Here is a 16,762-nt window from a genome sequence, read left to right on the forward strand (position 1 = left end):
CTCAGCAGGGAGTGAATGAGAACCTGTGGGGAAACAGTCACTACTATGATCAAGCATTTCATTCAAACAAGTTAATGGACATTTGATACAATTTGCTGCTGATAACACTAGACAGACTATGCTGAGGTAATAATAATATAGATGTATCATAGTCAAAGTAACACTTAAGTCTTTGCCAAGGGTTTATGTGAGGATTTATTATTTTTTAAATCAAACTGAATATGAAAGATCAGATACAGTCACTTACAGAGACAGTACCTTTTTTCCTTGTGGTGCAGAAGGGTGGTAGCGATTGTTTGGCAGGTACCCAGTGAATATGTTGAGCTCACTCTGAATGACCAACCAGGTGTATCCCAGCTCCCCTGTGTTTTTTGGGGGGCAGGAAGTCCCTGAACTGGCAGGCAGAGAAGGATGTGGAAGGCACAGCAGAATGCTGCCAGGATCTCAGCCCACTCAGGGAACTATGGGTAACCTGGTAAGACTGAGACTTAATTGTGAAATCTGGATCACGTTATAGGGAAGACCCAGATGCAGACAGTGTCAAAGTAGCAAAAGTTTATTACTAGAACAAATCAAATCAAATCAAGTTTTATTTGTCACATACACATGGTTAGCAGATGTTAATGCGAGTGTAGCGAAATGCTTGTGCTTCTAGTTCCGACAATGCAGTAATAACGAACAAGTAATCTAACTAACAATTCCAAAAAAACTGTCTTATACACAGTGTAAGGGGATAAGGAATATGTACATAAGGATATGAATGAGTTATGGTACAAAGCAGCATAGGCAAGATACAGTAGATGATATCGAGTACAGTATAACATATGAGATGAGTATGTAAACAAAGTGGCATAGTTAAAGTGGCTAGTGATACATGTATTACATAAGGATGCAGTCGATGATATAGAGTACAGTATATACATATGCATATGAGATGAATAATGTAGGGTAAGTAACATTATATAAGGTAGCATTGTTTAAAGTGGCTAGTGATATATTTACATCATTTCCCATCAATTCCCATTATTAAAGTGGCTAGAGTTGAGTCAGTGTCATTGACAGTGTGTTGGCAGCAGCCACTCAATGTTAGTGGTGGCTGTTTAACAGTCTGATGGCCTTGAGATAGAAGCTGTTTTAACGTGAACAGGGGGCAGGCAAAAGGGCAGGCAGTAGTCAGTATCCAGAGCAGGCAGAATGGTCAAAAACAGGAACTAGAAACAGACAGGCGTAAGGGGAAAAACTGTGGTAGGCTTGACAAACAAAACAAACTGGCAACAGAGAACATGGGAGACACCTGGTGGCGGGTGGCGACAAGCACAGAGACAGGTGAAACCATCTGAGTCTTTCTCTGCTAACTGTTGGAATGCCTATTTGAACCTTATTCTCTTTGTCATTTATCACTATAAGTAATTTCATACTTTATAACCCAGTCATAGACAGCAGTAAAACGTTTACAAGGTAGGATGTAATCTATTCTTGAACTGGATTACAAATAACTTTAGCTTAAGTCACGGTAAGGCAAAACACAGTAATTATGTGAGTGTTTTGCTGGGTCTACTCTTCATCATTGTGTCAAGCTGCAGAGGTTGCATCTTGGACTCCAGGGTTAGGGTCTCTCCATTAGGTTCATCGGTCACTTGCTCCTCGAAATCCACTGGATGTGTGATCCTTGCGGGAAGGTGCGCAAGAGGTCACCAACAAATGATTGTGTGTGTGTTGGGTTCAATAATAAATGGTATTTAGCTGACACTTTTATGCAAAGCAACTTAGTCATACATGCGTTCCCGGGATCACGTATGGGTGGTACCAGGAATTGAACTCACTATCGTGGCATTGCAAGTGCCATGCTCTACTAACTGATCTACAGAGAACCAGAAAGATGAAGCATATTGGATTTTAACGTGTTAGGATGCATAGCAAGGCTGGTGGTGAACCTGTGAGTTTCTCTGCGATGGTTTGAACTGAGGAAAAGGTCATGGTCTTTGTCCAAGGAGGAGAAGAGAAAGAGGCACTCTGCACACAGTGCTTTCTCTGCCACTTCCTGTTGGAGGAACACACAATGAGAGCTCCTTTTGTCTTGTGTCATTTCTCACACTCCAGTGACATTGAATTTAATGCCCCACACAATATGTTTGGGACATATCATAGTACATTTTTGTAACCCCAACTTCTAAGAGCTCTACAATTATGAAAACATTGTTTTGGATAAATAAATATTGCACTCAAGCAGCTAGAATGTATCAGTTTATTAAAATGTACCAAAGTAGTGTACTGGGAGTTGAAAGTAAACATGGCAAGGAAGTGAGGGGATTCATTTCTGGCGATTTGAGCTCCCGAGTGGCACAGCGGTCTAAGGCACTATCTCAGTGCTAGAGACGTCACTACGGACACCCTGGTTTGAATCCAGGCTGTATCACAACCTGCTGTGATTGGGAGTCCCATAGGGTGGTGCACAATTGGCCAAGCGTCGTGTAGGCCATCACTGTAAATAAGAATTTGTTCTTAACCAACTTGCCTAGTTAAATAAAAATACGGAGCCTTTTGATTTTTCATCTCAAAATGTATGCCAAACAAAAACCATTGATTGTAATGTTAAACAAATCATACAACTCTATGCCCAAGGACTATTTCCACTAACAATTTTGCAAAAACACATGCAATTGAAGAACAGTGCACATGTAAAGTTGTGACAGAATGACAGTAAAATATCCCTCAGTTTGTGACCAAGTTTTCCAAAAACTCTGAAAGATTCAAAGATGGCTCCAGAAAGAATGAAGTGTCTGTTACGGTTTTCTTCCTGGGAAGGAGAGGCAGACCAAAACGCAGCGTGGTTATTATTAAACATTTTTAATTAAAGACAAACGTAAACACTATACAAATACAAAATAAGAAAACGTGGAAACCAGTCCTAACTCGTGCAAAATAGAGACAGGAACGATCACCCACAAAATACCTAAAGAATATGGCTGCCTAAATATGGTTCCCAATCAGAGACAACGATAAACACCTGCCTCTGATTGAGAACCACTCCAGGCAAACAGACTTACCTAGAATACTTAACTAAACACAATCCCATAACCTACAAAACCCCTAGACAAAACACACCACATAAATCACCCTGGCCTGACCAAAATAATAAAGAAAACACAAAATACTAAGACCAGGGCGTGACAGTGACAGCTATGAAATGACACCTTGGGCTCTATTTTAAAAAACCTAAAAACACATGGGTAAATCTGGGTGTGTGTCAGAAATATGTTTGCGGAAATTATGAGGACAAGAGCTGGAGGTGGCGTGAAATGGCTGGATTTTGATGAATAAATGAATTATAGGTGTGACAATGGCTTGGCCACCTTCATGGCTCAATACTGCATGTAATTGTCTCATTCTGTAGGTTATTGACTATCTTTGCTTTGTCATCAACTTCAATTCATCTGGGGACACGGAATATTCTCTTTCTAGTCTGTTGTAGATTGATACAGTTTATTAAATAGCATAGGCTACAGTAACAAGTAAAAAAAAGTCACCAGATCATCACTCCATGATGGTCATATGTATAGCCAACATGGAGGGGTTTTTACGCACATCTAAAATACTGTACAATCGCATACATAGATAAAAAAAAAAAAGGTGATGCTCCCAACTTGATCTTTTAATAAAGCTTGGGTGATTAAGATTTATTTCAAAGCGGTCTAAGGAGCCAAACCCTTTGACAGTCTTAACTACTTGGCGAATGCATTGAGCAGGACCAAAAAAAACAGCCTACAAGGAAAATGGCACAAAAAGCACAGAAATTCTATTAAATTCAAGGGCTTTATTAGCATGGGAAACATATTTTAACTTGCCAAAGCAAGTGAATTAGACAAAACAAAAAGTTAAGTAAAATAAACAATACAAATGAACAGTAAACATTACACTCAAAGTTCCAAAAGAAAAGACATTTCAAATGTCATATATATATACAGTGTTGTAACGATGTGTAAATAGTTAAAAGTACAAAAGGGAAAATAAATAAACAAATATGTAAATACAAATATGGGTTGTATTTATAAAAGGTGATTGTTCTTCACTGGTTGCCCTTTTCTTGTGGCAACAGGTCACAAATCTTGCTGCCGTGATGGCACACTGGTATTTCACCAAGTATGTATTGGAGTTTATCGAAATTAGGTTTGTTCTCTAATTCTTTGTGTAATGTGAGGTAAATGTGTCTCTTATATGGTCATACATTTGGCAGGAGGTTAGGAAGTGCAGCTCAGTTTCCACCTCATTTTGTGAGCAGTGTGTACATATCCTATCTTCTCTTGAGAGCCAGGTCTGCCTACTGCGGCCTTTCTCAATAGCAAGGCTATGCTGTCTGTACATAGTCAAAGTGTTCCTTAAGTTTGGGTCAGTCACAGTGGTCAGGTATTCTGCCACTGTGTATTATCCGTTTAGGGCCAAATAGCATTCTGGTTTGCTGTTTTTTTTTGTTAATTCTTTTCAAGGTGTCAAGTAATTATCTTTTTGTTTTCTCATGATTTCTTGGGTATAATTGTGTTGCTGTCCTGGGCTCTGTGGGTGTTTGAATAGTACCCCAGGACCAGCTTACTTAAGGGACTCTTCTCCAGGTTCATCTCTCTGTAGGTGATGGCTTTGTTATGGAAGGTTTGGGAATCGCTTCCTTTTAGGTGGTTGTAAAATTGAACTGCTCTTTTCTGGATTTTGATAATTAGAGGGCATTGGCCTAATTCTGTTCTGCATGCATTATTTGGTGTTTGTCCCATTTTGTTAATTCTTGGTTGGTGAGCGGACCCCAGACCTCACAACCATAAAGGGCAATGGGTTCTATAACTGATTCAAGTATTTTTTTGCCAGAATCTAATCGGTATGTCAAATTTTGTTCCTTTTGATGGCATAAAAGGCCCTTCTTGCCTTGTCTCTCAGCTCGTTCACAGCTTTGTGGAGGTTACCTGTGGCACTGATGTTTTTTATTTTATTTCACCTTTATTTAACCAGGTAGGCTAGGTGAGAACAAGTTCTCATTTACAACTGCGACCTGGCCAAGATAAAGTATAGCAGTGTGAACAGACAATAACACAGAGTTACACATGGAGTAAACAAGTCAATAACACAGTAGAAAAAAAGAGTCTATATACATTGTGTGCAAAAGTCATGAGGATGTAGGCGAATAATTACAATTTAGCAGATTAACACTGGAGTGATAAAAGATCAGATGGTCATGTGCAGGTAGAGATACTGGTGTGCAAAAGAGCAGAAAAGTAAATAAATAAAAACAGTATGGGGATGAGGTAGGTAGATTGGGTGGGCTATTTACCGATGGACTATGTACATTTAGTGAGGGAGATAAGTCTCCAACTTAAGCGATTTTTGCAATTCGTTCCAGTCACAGGTAGCACAGAACTGGAAGGAAAGGCGGCCAAATGAGGTGTTGGCTTTAGGGATGATCAGTGAGATACACCTGCTGGAGCGCGTGCTACGGGTGGGTGTTACCATCGTGACCAGTGAACTGAGATAAGGCGGAGCTTTACCTAGCATGAACTTGTAGATGACCTGGAGCCAGTGGGTCTGGCGACGAATATGTAGCGAGGGCCAGCCGACTAGGAACATACAGGTCGCAGTGGTGGGTGGTATAAGGTGCTTTAATAACAAAACGGATGGCACTGTGATAAACTGCATCCAGTTTGCTGAGTAGAGTATTGGAAGCTATTTTGTAGATGACATTGCCGAAGTCAAGGATCGGTAGGATAGTCAGTTTTACTAGGGTAAGTTTGGCAGCGTGAGTGAAGGAGGCTTAGTTGCGAAATAGAAAGCCGACTCTAGATTTGATTTTAGATTGGAGATGTTTGATATGAGTCTGGAAGGAGAGTTTACAGTCTAGCCAGACACCTAGGTACTTATAGATGTCCACATATTCTAGGTCGGAACCATCCAGGGTGGTGATGCTAGTCGGGCATGCGGGTGCAGGCAGCGAACGGTTGAAAAGCATGCATTTGGTTTTACTAGCGTTTAAGAGCAGTTGGAGGCCACGGGAAGGAGTGTTGTATGGCATTGAAGTTCGTTTGGAGGTTAGATAGCATAGTGTCCAAGGAAGGGCCAGAAGTATACAGCATGGTGTCGTCTGCGTAGAGGTGGATCAGGGAATTGCCCGCAGCCAGAGCAACATTGATATATATACAGAGAAAAGAGTCGGCCCGAGGAATTGAACCCTGTAGCACCCCCATAGAGACTGTTGGCCGAGGTTGGAGTAGCCAGGAGGAAGTTTTCGATTATCATGGATTTATCGGTGGTGACAGTGCAGTGGGTAGCTGGGAGGAGGTGCTCTTGTTCTCCATGGACTTTACAGTTTCCCAGAACTTTTTGGAGTTAGAGCTACAGGATGCAAATTTCTGTTTGAAAAAGCTGGCCTTAGCTTTCCTGACTGACTGCGTGTATTGGTTCCTGACTTCCCTGAACAGTTGCATATCGCGGGGAATATTCTATGCTATTGCAGTCCGCCACAGGGTGTTTTTGTGCTGGTCGAGGGCAGTCAGGTCTGGAGTGAACCAAGGGCTAGATCTGTTCTTAGTTCTGCATTTTTTTTAACGGAGCATGCTTATCTAAGATGGTGAGGAAGTTACTTTTAAAGAATGACCAGGCATCCTCAACTGACGGGATGAGGTCGATGTCCTTCCAGGATACCCGGGCCAGGTCGATTAGAAAGGCCTGCTCACAGAAGTGTTTTAGGGAGCATTTGACAGTGATGAGGTGTGGTCGTTTGACCGCGGACCCGTAGCGGATACAGGAAATGAGGCAGTGATCGCTGAGATCCTGATTTGAAGACAGCGGAGGTGTATTTGGTGGGCCAGTTGGTCAGGATAACGTCTATGAGGGTGCCCTTGTTTACAGATTTAGAGTTGTACCTGGTGGGTTCATTGATGATTTGTGTGAGTTTGAGGGCATCTAGCTTAGATAGTTGGACTGCCGGGGTGTTAAGCATATCCCAGTTTAGGTCACCTAACAGAACAAACTCTGAAGCTAGATGGGGGGCGATCAATTCACAAATGGTGTCCAGGGCACAGCTGGGAGCTGAGGGGGGTCGGTAGCAGGTGGCAACAGTGAGAGACTTATTTCTGGAGAGATTCATTTTTAAAATTAGAAGTTCGAACTATTTGGGTATGGACCTGGAAAGTATGACATTACTTTGCAGGCTAACTCCTCCCCCTTTGGCAGTTCTATCTTGATGGAAAATGTTATAGTTGGGTATGGAAATCTCAAAATTTTTGGTGGCCTTCCAGGGTTGGCGGAGTGTGCTAAAGCAGTGAGTAAAACAAACTTAGGGAGGAGGCTTCTGATGTTGACATGCATGAAATAACAGGTGGGAGAACAGCTAATCAGTTAACACAACAACAGCAGGTAAAATGGCGATGACTAGGCAGAGAGGGTCGGATTAACTACACAAAGCCGGAGTTCGCGGCTGGGGCCGACAGATAAAAAATAAACAAACAGAATGGAGTACCGTGATTAATGGACAGTCCAGCAGGCATCAGCTATGTAGCCAAGTGATCATAGTTTTGGCCGAGGTATGTATAGTTCTTTGTGTGCTCAAGGGCAACAGCGTCTAGATGGAATTTGTATTTGTGGTCCTGGCGACTGGACATTTTTTGGAACACCATTATTTTTGTCTTACTGAGATTTACTGTCAGGGCCCAGGTCTGGCAGAATCTGTGCAGAAGATCTAGGTGCTGCTGTCTTTTTCCATGTGCATAGGGGCACTGTGCGTCTCAGCTGGATAGGCTGTGCTTCCATTGTCAAAATCCATGCCATAACCAACTAAGACCAGCTTTTGGTTGTCCTTAAATAACCCAACAGCGCTGCCTGGAACGGTCGTTAAAACACTAACAGTTTACAGATGGTAGGCAATTAAGGTCACAATTATGAAAACTTGGGACACTAAAGAGGCCTTTCTACTGACTCTGAAAAACACCAAAAGAAAGATGCCTAGCGTCCCTGCTCATCTGCGTAAACGTGCCTTACGACTGCAGATGTGGCCAGGGCAATAAATTGCAATGTCGGTACTGAGAAAACTAAGACAGCGCTACAGGGGGACAGGACGAACAGCTGATTGTCCTCTCAGTGGCAGACCACGTGTAACACCTGCACAGGATCGGTACGTCTGAACATCACACCTGTGGGACAGGTACAGGATGGCAACAACTGCCCGAGTTACACCAGGAATGCACAATCCCTCCATCAGTGCTCAGACTGTCCGCAATAGGCTGAGAGAGGCTGGACTGAGGGCTTGTAGGCCTGTTGTAGCAGGTCCTCACCAGACATCACTGGCAACAACGTCGCCTACGGGCACAAACCCACCGTCGCTGGACCAGACAGGACTGGCAAAAAGTGTTTGCGGTTTTGTCTCACGAGGAGTGATGGTCAGATTCGCGTTTATCGTCGAAGGAATGAGCGTTACACCGAGGCCTGTACTCTGGAGCGCGATCAATTTGGAGGTGGAGGGTACGTCATGATCTGGGACGGTGTGTCACAGCATCATCGGACTGAGCTTGTCATTGCAGGCAATCTCAACGCTGTGTGTTACAAGGAATACATCCTCCTCCCTCATGTGGTACCCTTCCTGCAGGCTCATCCTGATATGACCCTCCAGCATGACAATGCCACCAGCCATACTACTCGTTCTGTGTGCGATTTCCTGCAAGACAGGAATGTCATTGTTCTACAATGGCAAGCGAACAGCCCGGATCTCAATCCCATTGAGCACGTCTGGGATCGGAGGGTGAGGGCTAGGGCCATTCCCACCAGAAATGACCCGGAACTTGCAGGTGCCTTGGTGGAACAGTGGGGTAACATCTCACAGCAAGATCTGGCAAATCTGGTGCAGTGCATGGTGGCCACACCAGATACTGACTGTTACGTTTGACCCCCCCCTTTGCTCAGGGACACATTATTCAATTTCTGTTAGTCACATGTCTGTAGAACTTGTTCAGTTTGTCTCAGTTGTTGAATCTTATGTTCATACAAATATTTACACATGTTAAGTTTGCTGAAAATAAATGCAGTTGACAGAGGACGTTTCTTTTTTTGATGAGTTTGTTGCACACCCTTTTGTTTGTCCATTTATCTCACACGATTTTACATGAATTTTTCCAAATTTCAATAGCTCCTTGATCATGTGACCTACGGACTTCAAGCAAGCTTCAGAATGTCCACTCAGTCGGCCAACACATTGCACACCCTTTAGTTTGTCCATATTCATTTCACACAATTTTACATTAAAATGTTCAATATTTGTCAATGTTTCTAATTTCAATAGCTCCTTGGTCATGTGACGTACTGACCTCAAGGTTCAGAATGTCCACTGATTACCCTTCTACAGTGCCTTGCGAAAGTATTCAGCCCCCTTGAACTTTGCGACCTTTTGCCACATTTCAGGCTTCAAACAAAGATATAAAACTGTATTTCTTTGAAGAATCAACAACAAGTGGGACACAATCATGAAGTGGAACGACATTTATTGGATATTTCAAACTTTTTTAACAAATCAAAAACTGAAAAATTGGGCGTGCAAAATTATTCAGCCCCCTTAAGTAAATACTTTGTAGTGCCACCTTTTGCTGCGATTACAGCTGTAAGTCGCTTGGGGTATGTCTATCAGTTTTGCACATCGAGAGACTGACATTTTTTCCCATTCCTCCTTGCAAAACAGCTCGAGCTCAGTGAGGTTGGATGGAGAGCATTTGTGAACAGCAGTTTTCAGTTCTTTCCACAGATTCTCGATTGGATTCAGGTCTGGACTTTGACTTGGCCATTCTAACACCTGGATATGTTTATTTTTGAACCATTCCATTGTAGATTTTGCTTTATGTTTTGGATCATTGTCTTGTTGGAAGACAAATCTCCTTCCCAGTCTCAGGTCTTTTGCAGACTCCATCAGGTTTTCTTCCAGAATGGTCCTGTATTTGGCTCCATCCATCTTCCCATCAATTTTAACCATCTTCCCTGTCCCTGCTGAAGAAAAGCAGGCCCAAACCATGATGCTGCCGCCACCATGTTTGACAGTGGGGATGGTATGTTCAGGGTGATGAGCTGTGTTGCTTTTACGCCAAACATAACGTGATGAGCTGTGTTGCTTTTACGCCAAACATAACGTTTTGCATTGTTGCCAAAAAGTTCAATTTTGGTTTCATCTGACCAGAGCACAGATTGGATTAGCAGCCTGATCGTAGTGAAGAAACCGCCTGGAAAGCTAAGAGTGTGTATTGATCCGAAACCTCTCAACAAGGCACTCAAGAGGAGCCATTACTCACTTCCCACTATTGAAGACGTGCTGCCAGATCTGAACAGAGCACGCATGTTCTGTTTGTGATGTAAAAAAACGGATTTTGGCATGTGGAACTGGAGGAGGAATCAGCTATCTCACCACGTTCTCTACTCCCATGGGATGCTACAGGTGGCTGCGCATGCCAATGGGAATCAGTCCAGGCCCCAGAGATCTTTCAGAGGAAGTTGAACCAGGCAATGGAAGGTCTTCCAGGAGTCAAAATCATTGCAGATGACATCCTGATTGTGGGAGGAGGAGACAATGATGAAGCGGCGACTCTGGACCATGACCAAAAACCTGAAAATGCTCCTGGACAGATGCAGGAAGCTCAATTTCAAGCTGAATCCGGAGAAGCTGCAGCTCAGGCTGAAGGAAGTGCCCTACATTGGCCACCTGCTAACATCAACGGGGTTGAAAGTGGACCCAGGAAAAGTGACAGCCATCAAACAGATGCCTAGGCCTACAGATGTGCAGGGGGTGCAGTGCTTCCTGGGCATGGTAAACTACCTAGCCACGGAGCTCTGCGAGCCACTGCGACAGCTAACACACAAGGACTCACTGTGGGAGTGGTCAGAGAGACATGAGCAGGCTTTCAATAAAATCAGGGATAGCATTGCACAGACCCCTGTGCTGATATACTACAACCCAACAGAGCAGCTTGTACTACCGTGTGATGCTTCAGAGAGTGGGTTAGGAGCAGCCTTGATGCAGGGAGGACAACCAATAGCTTACGCCAGCAGAGCCCTGACAGACACTGAAAAAGGGTATGCACAGATAGAGGAGCTGCTTGCAGTGATGTTTGGCATGGAGAGGTTCTACCAATTCACATATGGACAAACTGTCGACGTGCAGTCAGATCACAAGACCTCTAGAGAGCATCATGACAAAGCCTCTCCTCAGCACACCAAAAAGACTACAACGCATACTCATGAGACTCCAAAACTACGAGGTCAGTCTCCGATATGTTCCGGGAAAACATGTGGTGCTGGCCGACACCCTGAGGAGGGCGTACCTCACAAAACAAGACAACAGAGGCCTTATGGAGGTCGAAGTGGAATCAATCAATATGATACACTACCTGCCTGTGTCAAGCGAGAGACTAAAGCACATCCAGAGAACCACTGAGCTGGACAAGGAGCTCCAGACACTGAAAAATGTGATCCTGCAGGGGTGGCCTGAAGTGAAAGGACATTCACCCTTGGAAGTAGCCATGTATTTTCACAACAGAGGTGAGCTGAGTATGCAAAATGGAGTTATCTTCAGAGGTGAGCGAGTCGTTGTGCCTACTGCCCTCAGGTCAGAGATAATGCAGAGAATCCATTCCTCACACATAGGAACAGAGGGATGTCTGAGAAGAGCTCGCGAGTGTGTCTACTGGCCAGGCATGAATGCACAGCTGAGAACATGCATGGCACAATGTAGCACCTGCATTGCATGGGGTATGAAGCAGCAGAAAGAAACGTTGAGGCCACACAAAGCACCAAAGCGTCCCTGGGAAAAAAATAGGGACTGACCTGTTCCAGTTCAACGACAGAGACTACATGGTCACAGTTGATTATCTCTTCAACTTCTGGGAAGTGGACCATTTGGAGAACACACAGTCAAAAACAGTCATTCGAAAACTGAAGACACACTTTGCATATCATGGGATACCGGACATCCTTTACTCAGACACTGACCCCAGTGCTCTTCAGACAAGTTCCAACATTTCAGCAAGGCTTGGGACTTTACACACAAAACATTGTCTCCAGGATACTCGCAAAGTAATGGGAAAGTGGAATCGGGAGTGAAAACAGACAAAAGACTGATGGCAAAAGTAAAGAGAGCAGGTGCTGACCCATACCTGGCCCTGCTGGATCACAGAAATACTCCGTCACAAGGAACAGACAGCAGCCCTGCAATGGTGCTCATGGGAAGACGTACAAAGACACTATTTACAATGAGTTAAAATCTTTTGAGACCGGGGATGGCAAACTGTCAGCTGGAGAAGTTAAAAGAAAGACAACAGAAACAGGCAAAGTACTACGACACCTCCGCTCAGGATCTCACAGAGCTGCAACGAGATGACAGGGTGAGAGTTCAGCCACTCACAGGACAGAAACAGTGGTGGCAGAGGGCCACAGTAGTCAGACCTGTGGAGCAAAGGTCCTACGAGGTGAATACAGAACAGGGCCAAGTCTTCAGGAGGTACAGGCGACACCTGAGGAAGAGCAGTGAAATAAAGGATTTCCCCACTGTTGAGGAGCCTGGCACAGAGCCAGTAAACAGAGCACCAGCTGACGCCCAGCACGGTACTGAACACAATCTAGAGTTGAATGCTACACCTCAACAAGAAGATCCAAACATCTCAGGTCAAGCACCTCCTGATGTAATCAACACTGCCCACACAAGGTCTGGTAGGGCCATCCGAAGACATATACACCTGAAAGAATTTGTGTGAAGGTAAAAAAAAAAAGAAAGAAATGGACAGTCAGAGACAGTAAACGAACATTCAGTTCACATTCCAATTTATTGCAGACATGGACTACAAGCCAAAGTTAGGTGGAGTCTGCCTTTGTTGTAAAAAATATTTTTTTTAAGAAAAAAGAACATGTAGCAATATTGATGTTACACAGGAAACGGAAACCAGTTGTTACTTACTTTATTAATGTGCTGGTTGACAATATATGCTTAACTGTATATATTTATATATCTTTGTCTGTCGTGACTACAACACAAAGCATATTAAAACAAATAACTTGCTAAAAGTTTGCCTGCATTGATTAAATGTCGCCTAAAGGAGCGAAATGTAAACACCGAATTTTCTGTCAATATATTAAGAAACTAACGAGAATGTTGGGGGAGCAAAAAGAGCCTATTTCAAGATGGACTAAGCTAACAGGTTAATTTCCACCATTCACGGACTACACCCACGTTCCTCTGTGAAAAATTGAATGACATGCTGTCGCCCTTTCTTTTCTTTCTCCTGTCTTTCCGTTTTTGGAAGCCAGATTTATCTTTAGGAAGCTGAGACATGATGCTCTACCGGCACTCCTCACTAGCAATTCACTGCTAGCAAGTATAGTTTGTGCCTGGTTTGGGGGCAGGACCGAACCATTTCATGTAAATAGAGGGGGGAAGGTTGGGCAATACAGAGGCTCTCTGGATGTGTACTTTTTTTGTTGCCAAAAACAAAAAAAACGTTAGTTTTATTAATACATTGTAAATAAAATATGATATTAATGATGATAGGTTAATAATTGAATATAGATTTTTTTTAAACCTAAATTTCAATTTTTATGGCCCATTTTTAGGGTCACAGGCCCTTAGAATCACCCTAACCCCTGACTGTACTGTTCAAACTTGTAAAAAATTGATGTCTGAATTTCAACATCCATTGACGTTCCCTGTCGGTCAGTGCTTTCGTTCAAGATTCTGTACAGATTTTTAGAGCAACTACATTTATATTAACGGTAACCTCAGAATGTGGACATGGAACTATTACTCATTTTAAGGTTGAATGTTACATTAGTTTCTAAGCTAGCCTTTAGGCTATTTACTATATTACAAAATGAATATTGAATTGTTTAGTTGACAATGCAAGGAGATGTACAGTGCCTTTCGAAAGTATTCAGACCCCTTGACTTTTTCCACATTTTGTTACGTTACAGCCATGTTCTAAAATGGATTCAATCGTTTCCCTCCCCCTCAAATCTACACACAATACCCCAATAACGACAAAACAAATGCATTCAAAATAAATAAACTGAAATACCTTATGTAAATAAGTATTCAGACCCTTCGCGATGGGACTCGAAATTGAGCTGAGGTGAATCCTGTTTCCATTGATCTTGAATATCTTTCCACAACTTGATTGGAGTGCACCTGTGGTAAATTTAAATTGATTGGACATGATTTGGAAAGGCACACAGGTCTACATAAGGTCCCACAGTTGACAGTGCATGTCAGAGCAAAAACCAACCAATAAGGTTGAAGTAAATGTCCGTAGAGCTCTGAGACAGGATTGTGTCGAGCCACAGATCTGGGGAAGGGTACAAAAACATTTATTCAGCATTGAAAGTCCCCAAGAACACAGTGGTCTCCCTCATTCTTAAATGGAAGAAGTTTGGAACCATCAAGACTCTTCCTAGAGCTGGCTGCCCGGCCAAACTAAGCAATCGGAGAGAAGGGCCTTGGTCAGGTAGGTGACCAAGAACACAATGTTCACTGACAGAGTGCCAGAGTTCTGTGGAGATGGGAGAACCTTCCAGAAGGAAAACCATCTCTGCAGCACTCCACCAATCAGGCCTTTATTGTAGAGTGGTCAGACAGAAGCCATTCCTCAGTTAAAGGCACATGACAGCCTGCTTGGAGTTAGTGAAAAGGGACCTAAAGGACTCTCAGACCATAAGAAACAAGATTCTCTAGTCTGGTGAAACCAAGATTGAACTCTTTGGCCAGAATGCCAATCAGCACGTCTGGAGGAAACCTGTCACCATTCCTACAGTGAAGCATGGTGGTGGCAGCATCATGCAGTAGGGGTGTTTTTCAGCTGTAGAAACTGGGAGACTTGTCAGGATCAAGGGAAAGATTAACGGAGCAAAGAACATAAAGATCCTCAATGAAGACCTCAGACTGAGGCGAAGGTTCACCTTCCAACAGGACAACGACCATAAGCACACAGCCAAGACAATGCAGGAGTGGGTTCGGAGCAAGTCTCAACGTCCTTGACTGGTCCAACCAGAGCCTGGGCTTGAACCTGATTGAACATCTCTGGAGACCTAAAAATAGGTGTGCAGCGACACTCCCCATCCAACTTGATGAGCTTGAGAGGATCTGCAGAAAAGAATGGGAAAAACTCCCCAAATACAGGTGTGCCAAGCTTGTAGCGTCATAACCAAGAAGACTCAAGGCTGTAATCGCTGCCTTAGGTTCTTCAACAAAGTACTGAGTATTTATATAAATGTAATATTTCAGTTTATTTTTTCTACATTTGCAAAATTCATGAGGGGAAAACACTATTTAATCCCTTTTACAATAATCCCTTTTTACAATATTTCATAGGAAATGGGTGATGGACATCCACAAATTAATAAATACCATAAGGAAGGTAGCATACCATACTAAATGTCATGTTTCGGATTTACATACAGAATAATACTAAATGTTCTGAGACCAGGTTGGGGAGGGAGGAACATGAGTTTGTGAGCCAAACAAATAATGCTTTAAGTTGGGGGTTGAGAGCTTGCTACCAGCTGTGGTAGACATCCAACCCACTAATAAAACGACGGGGGTAACTGTTCAATTTATAAAATCTTAGTAAAAAAAATGTATAATAAAATGTGTCCACTTATTTTAAATACAGCTAAAAACATTTAACATGTTAGAAGAAAAATAACAATTGTGTTTTTCAGATACAAGACATGTTGAATTTACATTACGTATTAGACAATCGCAGACATGCACTCTACTAGACAATTGGTGCAAAATATTTATGGGAAATATAGCCACAAATTACGTTTAAAATGTACTCTGTATAAATATTCATTATGTAGCGACAAGTCCGCACCTTCCCTGTTGCTGCAAGCGTATCAACATTGCTTTCTCATTTTCCAGATCCAATCCATTCCCCAAAGGATTGCGAGCCAGTCTTAACGGGCCAGCGTGCTATTTTGTAATTCGCTGAAATATCTGCTTAGTTCATAATATGTTAGATTTGCCAGAGTACATTGGATTTACTTTTCCCAAAATATCTGTGGCTTATTGCTGCTACACATACAGTACATCCATTTCTGACATTGCTGCCAAGGACTATGCAAATCAAATCACATTTTATTAGCCACATGCACCGAATACAACAGGCCTTAGTGAAATGCTTACTTATGAGCCCCTAACCAACAATGCAGTTTAAAAAAAATACAGATAAGAATAAGTAATAAAAGTAACACGTAATTCATGAGCCGCAGTGAAAAAAACAATAGTGAGACTATATACAGGGGGGTACCAGTAGAGTCAATGTGCCGTGGGCCTACACAATACAACTGCTCAATAAATTGAAAGCTACATGACATCACAAAAACATTGATTACGGTTACATGCACACAATAATGCGACCATTGCAGATAGATTCATATATAATAGTTTGATTTGAAACTATTAAAACCAGGCTGTATCACAGTCTTATAAGGCGGCGCACAATTGGCCCAGCGTCTTCTGAGTTTGGCTGTCATTATACATACTAATTCTTATTGTTCTTAACTGGCTTGCCTACTTAAATAAAGGTTGAAATATATATATTTATGTTATCTACCTGTAGTACAGCAGGCTTTGACACTAATATACTCTTAACTGTGTAGAATTGCAGCGTCTCTGGGAGTGGACTATTTCGGGGTATTTTTTTTCAGCAGTATGTGATTGAATAGAATATATAGTCGTTTACAATAAATTAAATTCCTATGCAAAAAAATA

This window comes from Oncorhynchus kisutch, linkage group LG14, assembly GCF_002021735.2.
Source record: "Oncorhynchus kisutch isolate 150728-3 linkage group LG14, Okis_V2, whole genome shotgun sequence".
Lineage (NCBI taxonomy): Eukaryota > Metazoa > Chordata > Actinopteri > Salmoniformes > Salmonidae > Oncorhynchus > Oncorhynchus kisutch.